We start from the raw sequence: 6000 nt of genomic DNA, 5'->3' as shown, positions 1-6000 counted from the left end.
AACAAGCTACAGAACTTAACAGCAATTAGAACATCAAACTGACAACTTGGCAATAAAACAAGTGGACTAGAAACACGAGGTTTTTAAGAGTTTATAAATATGATTTTTACATGGAACTAACAAGTCAGAAGTCCACCTGTGCTTACACACCTCTTCAGATACAAATTCAGACATGAAGTGTACAAAGAAAAACTGTATTGAGACTTACAGTTTTGCCTTGGAGGCTTCTCCCTGTCTATATGTTAATCTGTGAAGGCCATATCACAGCAGGAAATTTGCTTTATACTACGCCTGTTTATTCACTTATTCATCCAACTCCAGTCACTGTGACATTATACCACTTATTCTAAATCTAAATGAAAATATACTACTACAGTTTAGACAGTCATCCCAAACTCTGGGCACCTTAATAATGTGATAAGAGCAATCCATTTTACAAACTGCATTAAGATCACTTTTTCAAGATCTCTGCCAGTTTTATCTAGCCACTATTATCTAAGAACTATACCTTTAACTTTTAAAAAAGATCAATATTCTTCTTTGCCAGCACAATCAATCTGAGCCCATCTCAATGAGGAGAGAGAATGCCATAGTCTCGAAGCTGTCCCTTAATGAATAATGAGGGAGGCACAAATCAAACAGCTTTTAATGCCATACTACAACAATGGTCAGAGAGTTGATAGCCAGTCCTAGGTCACTTCAGACTTAATTGATTGCTGTCAATATCACAGCTCCATTAAGGAGAAGACAACGTAACACATACAAATCCCAAAGCACCAGTGCCACTGACTCCTGCTGAGATGACTCCAAAGCCAGCAAAACCTGCACCACATTTTACCTCTGAACTGCTTTAAAATGGAGTTACAGCATGAAAGTGAGCACATCTCAAGCATCTTCTCTGCAACCTGTTCTGCATTTCTCCTCTGCTGCTGTGAGTGCTTCAGCCCTCAGCCAGCCCATGGATGTGCAGTGCATTCAGCATAAGTGAAGAGATTCATGAGCTCCAAGAAATTACTAAACTGGGCCAACCACTTTTCGGCAAAGGACCCCATAGCAAGCTTAACAATCAGTCTCCCCCTCCCATTTCTGCTTATCGCTAGGCATGCTGTTCTTTCTTAACTGGCCCAGCCTCTCCCCAAGTTATATTTTATTACTTGCACTAGGAACTGCTCTAACGATCTAAAACCAACAGGACAAGGGGCAGAGACAACTTCCAGACGAATTCTAGTCAGCTCTAATCAGGTTAGAAGGTCTCAATCTTCTGGTCAAAGATCTAAAAAAAAACCTGATTTTACTGCTTCAAAATGATTGCTAGGAACAACTAATAAACTCGAGTCACCAGAGGGCACTAACACTTCTACCTAATGGGAAATGCACTCCTTCAATTAGGAAGGCTGATAATTACAGCCACATCATCATGTATTATTGTATCCGGATTGAACTTCAGCCAGCTTGCTCTGATCCACGTCCAAATCTCAACTACGCACTGATGAGGCACTGAGCTACATTAACTGCTGTGGTCACACTTGCAATATATGAGGGAGACTTACAGACTCCCCATATAGACCAGAGAAAACAGGTCTGGCACATGCCTCTCCCAGTTCACTTGCAATCTAAAGTTTACATTGCCTACGAAATGTATTCATACGTGTACACATAAATGAAATTCTGAAACAGGCATGGAGAACAGGTCACAAGTCCGACACCTCAAAGAAACAGCATAAAAAACTATGCGTAAGAGTTTGCACCAAGATAAATCTTACCATAGTGGACTGCAAGCAATAACTGCCTCCAAGAGAAAAATGGGGAAGGCTTCAATTTAACCATCGAGCAGCAACAGATACATTGCTCTCTCAAATTTGGCATCAAATCAACTGCCATGTTACATGCTTAATCTTTAACAACGGAGGCCACTCTTTACCATTGAGAAATAAGCAGGTTTTTAAGCCACAAATATGATGCACAAGAGCATTTCTTGATACTCTGACCAAGCAGCTCTTGAGCCTCTCTGTGTCAGGCAGAGAGGTGCACTGCAGCACACCCAGAGATTTTTCTGAAGCAGGAAACCTCGATTTGTTGATGCATCCCCCAGAGTCACAAAGAGCCAAAACACAGCCTGACTGGTGCAGCCCTATGGAAACAAGAGCAAAGCTTCTGGGACCTGCAAGGTATACGGCTTCTTGGTGCCCAGCATTATCGCCCTGCAGTTCTACCGAAACTGTCGTTCTTGTAGTTGTGACTGTAAGACAACACAGGCAGGGGAAGAAAAAGGGAATCCTATCCTTACTTACAGAAAGGCACACAATAAGCATTCACTTCTCTGCATTGAAGTTACAGACACAGAAAAAGTTACAGTGACAATAAAGCTGGGATAGCAAGGACTCCCAGAGCATTCTCACGGCATCTCCATGGGTTCAAATGTAACAGGTTTGCACGGCAAGGTTTTGGTAGCAGGCAGGGTTACAGGGCTGGCTTCTGTGTGAAACTACTAGAAGTTTCCCCTACGTCTGACAAAGCCAATGCCAGCCGGCTCCAAGACGGACCCGCTGCTGGCCGAGGCCAAGCCCATCAGCAATGGTGGTAGCACCTCTGTGATAATGTGAAGAAAGGGAAAAGTTACTGTGCAGGAGCAGTCGCAGTCAGAGAGGAGTGAGAACACATGAGAGAAACAACTCTGCAGACACCAAGGCCAGGGAGGAGGAGGGAGGAGATGCTCCAGGTGCCAGAGCAGTGATTCCCCTGCACCCTGAGGGGAAGACTATGGTGAGGGCAGGCTGTCCCCCTGCAGTCCACAGAGGTCCACAGTGGAGCAGATGTCTGCCTACATCCTGTGGAGGACCCCATGCTGGAGCAGGTGGATGCCCGAAGGAGGCTGTGACCCTGTGGGAAGCCCACGCTGGAGTAGGTTTGCTGGCAGGACTTGTGACCCCATGCTGGAGCAGTTCATGAAGAACTGTAGCCCGTGGGAAGGACTACCAACTGTAGCTGGAGAAGTCATGGAGTCGCTGTCTCCCATGAGGGACCCCACACTGGAGCAGGGGAAGAATGTGAGTAGTCCTGCTCCTGAGGAGGAAGGACTGGCAGAGACAACACATGATGAACTGACCACAACCCCCGTTCTCTGTCCCCCTGCACCGCTTGCGGGGAGGAGGTAGAGAAATCAGGAATAAAGTTAAGCCCAGGAAGAAGGCAGGTGTGGGGGGAAGGTGTTTGAAGATTTGGTTTTATTTCTCATTACTCTTCTCTGATTTGCTTGGCAATAAATTATATTTTTCCCCAAGTCGAGTCTGTTTTGCCCGTGACAGCAACTGCTGAGTGATCTCCCTGTCCTTATCTCAACCCACAAGCCTGTCATTGTATTTTCTCTTCCCTGTCCACCTGAGGAAAGTGACAGAGCAGCTTTGGTGGGCACCTGCCATTTGTGCCATCTGACTGTCTTCAACCCATCTGGAAGCCTGTAGGGAGCTTTGAAAAGACCAGCTGTGAATGTAGTCAGGAGTAGCACACCTCAGAACAGTGAGCCCAAGGGAATAAACATTAACCTTCTATGCACGTCAGGAACATTGTACTTTAAAATACTGAGTACTGGCCCACTGGATTTCCCAGTATTTTATTTTGCTGTACTACAAGATTCAGTGAATAGGTCAGGTTTTGTAGACAACTCTCCTATAAACTGAAATACAGACAGGAAAGAGTCTCCCTCTTCTTCAGCCAGCAAGCAGGTTCAATGACCATCATTTATACCATGCTAACTTTTGGAAGTCACAGCAAGAAGCTCCATTGTTCAGAATGTACCATGCTGCTGAATACACCCTGCCCTTCTGTGACTCTGGGCCACCCTCTCCACTTTACACAGCCCCTCCTGCTGCATAAAGCTGCTGCCACCAGCTTAGCCCAGTGACTGGACTGCCACTGCAGCAGCGAGAGTTGCAAGCCCTCTATCCGACACCCCCAACTGCCTTGCTCCAGCTCTGACTTCAGATGTCCCCTTTCTGCTTAGAGTAGTGGGGGTACCAACCCACCCACAAGGATTCCAATGCCATTTTCCCTGGAGTCCTACAAGGCCTTTTAGCATCTTTGTAAAGGAAAAAGAGTTCTAGTCACATAGCCACATGTCCAGAGGACTAAACATACAGAGCACCTACATAAAACACACAACTGTAACATTAAGAGTCTCTTGCTTCAGCAGTCTTTAAGGGTGATTAGTTCATAAACATACAAAACCTGAAGCTCACAAAATTTCTGTTCATGCAATAAATACTATGCACACATGAATATTAAAAGACAATTTCTACTGCAGTGGTTCCAGCTATTTACATGTAAAAGTTATTAACAGAAGTGGTTTTCCTTCATTTTGAAAATGCATTTTTAAGTATTTCTTCTAACAAGAGCTGTAAAACAACACTCAAATCAGAAATACACCATGCCTTTGATGTCTTATTATATGACAAAATGCAACCAAGTACACTCCCCACCCCTAAAGGAAGTTTACAACTCAGCTTTATTTATTGAATGAAAGGAGGAGCCCAAATGACTCAGCTCCAAGCAAATATAAAGGAAAAGATTAATCCCAACGAAAAAAAAATAGGGGAAGAAAATGTTTAAGATGGAGATGTATTCTTATCAATTCAAACATTTTAATATTCAAATATATGTTAACCAGAACATTAGCATACTAAGACTTCACCAGATTTCTGAAGTCTTAAACACATTTATTACAAACACAGCCAAATTTAAAATTAAATTTTACACAAGCAACTGAAATTGAAGAGTTAGCCCCGTATCTTCATTCTCGTTCACTGGTGCTGAGCTGCACTAAGATCAATAAAATATCTAAAAATTGGGATTTTCGATCTACACAGTCACTAGCAAGATACAACTATGGAAGGAAAAAGACCTCTCAAAAAAAATTCTGCACAAAGGCAGGTTTCAGACCAAAAAAAACCCAAAAAACAATTGACAGTAAACAGGAGGGGGGTTTTTGTGGTTTTTTTTTTTCTCTCCATTAGACTGAAGAATCAAACATTTCTCATCAAAATCCAGCAAAATAAATTACAAGGTAGCATGCTTCACAAGGGAGCTAACAGACTCTAAGTGACTGCTGTACATCTTCCACATGTATCTGCAAGTGATCGAGCATCCCCCACCTCAGCCGTGCCACATTAGCATTTCAGCGCAGAATACATCTCCAGCCTTGTTGGGAGGAATATTTAATTTCAGACTAGCAGGAGTGCTTCTTTACACATACAGTCCAAACTCTAAATACAGATGTCACCAGAGGGCACTCTTTCAATTCAAGTGACCTAGCTTTAGTAAACTTCTGAGCAAGACTGAAGAGCCGCAGGTAGGGATGCGCAGCGGCTGTACAAAGCAGTAGTAGTTTTGCTTCTCCAAGAAATTTCCCTTAAAAAAAACAAATAAATAACAGAACCATCAAACATAAATGGAATTTAATGATTTATCCCAGAAACGTGAAACATTTTTCAGAGTAACCAGAGGCATTGCTAGTAAAGATCACATCAACTTCTGTACTGTTATGCTGGGATACATGACAGTAACAATTCACTAAAGCAGTTTTGGCACCCGTGTGGATCACATCAATTAACAGAAGCAGGGCCCAAGCCCTTACAGCTCATGTAGAGGTGCCTATGGAAGTCTTCTGGCTATATTATCACAGATACTAAACCTTATGATAATGCATGGAAAAAAAAAAAAAAGCATCTATGCTGTCAAGAGAAAGCTCTGAAAACACTGTATTTTCCTACTCCTCACTGTTCTGTATTTGATGTTGTTTTAAGAGGGTCAAAAATGAAGCTATTTGCATGAAGATAATAGAAAAGTATCAGCAGTGTCAGTAGTTTTCAACCTTTGGCCCATGTACTATTTCTAATGGTCTGCTGAGACCTAATAAAGTTTAAAAAAAACCAACTTGGTGAGCTGAAGCTCATTAAACAAAAGTATGGACAACCACCAAAAGCCACAATAGGTCTATATATCAAA

The sequence above is a fragment of the Leptosomus discolor genome, chromosome 3, assembly GCF_034619465.1.
Source record: "Leptosomus discolor isolate bLepDis1 chromosome 3, bLepDis1.hap2, whole genome shotgun sequence".
NCBI lineage: Eukaryota > Metazoa > Chordata > Aves > Leptosomiformes > Leptosomidae > Leptosomus > Leptosomus discolor.
The sequence above is the reverse complement of the archived record's forward strand: the minus strand, read 5'-3'. Positions refer to the sequence as shown.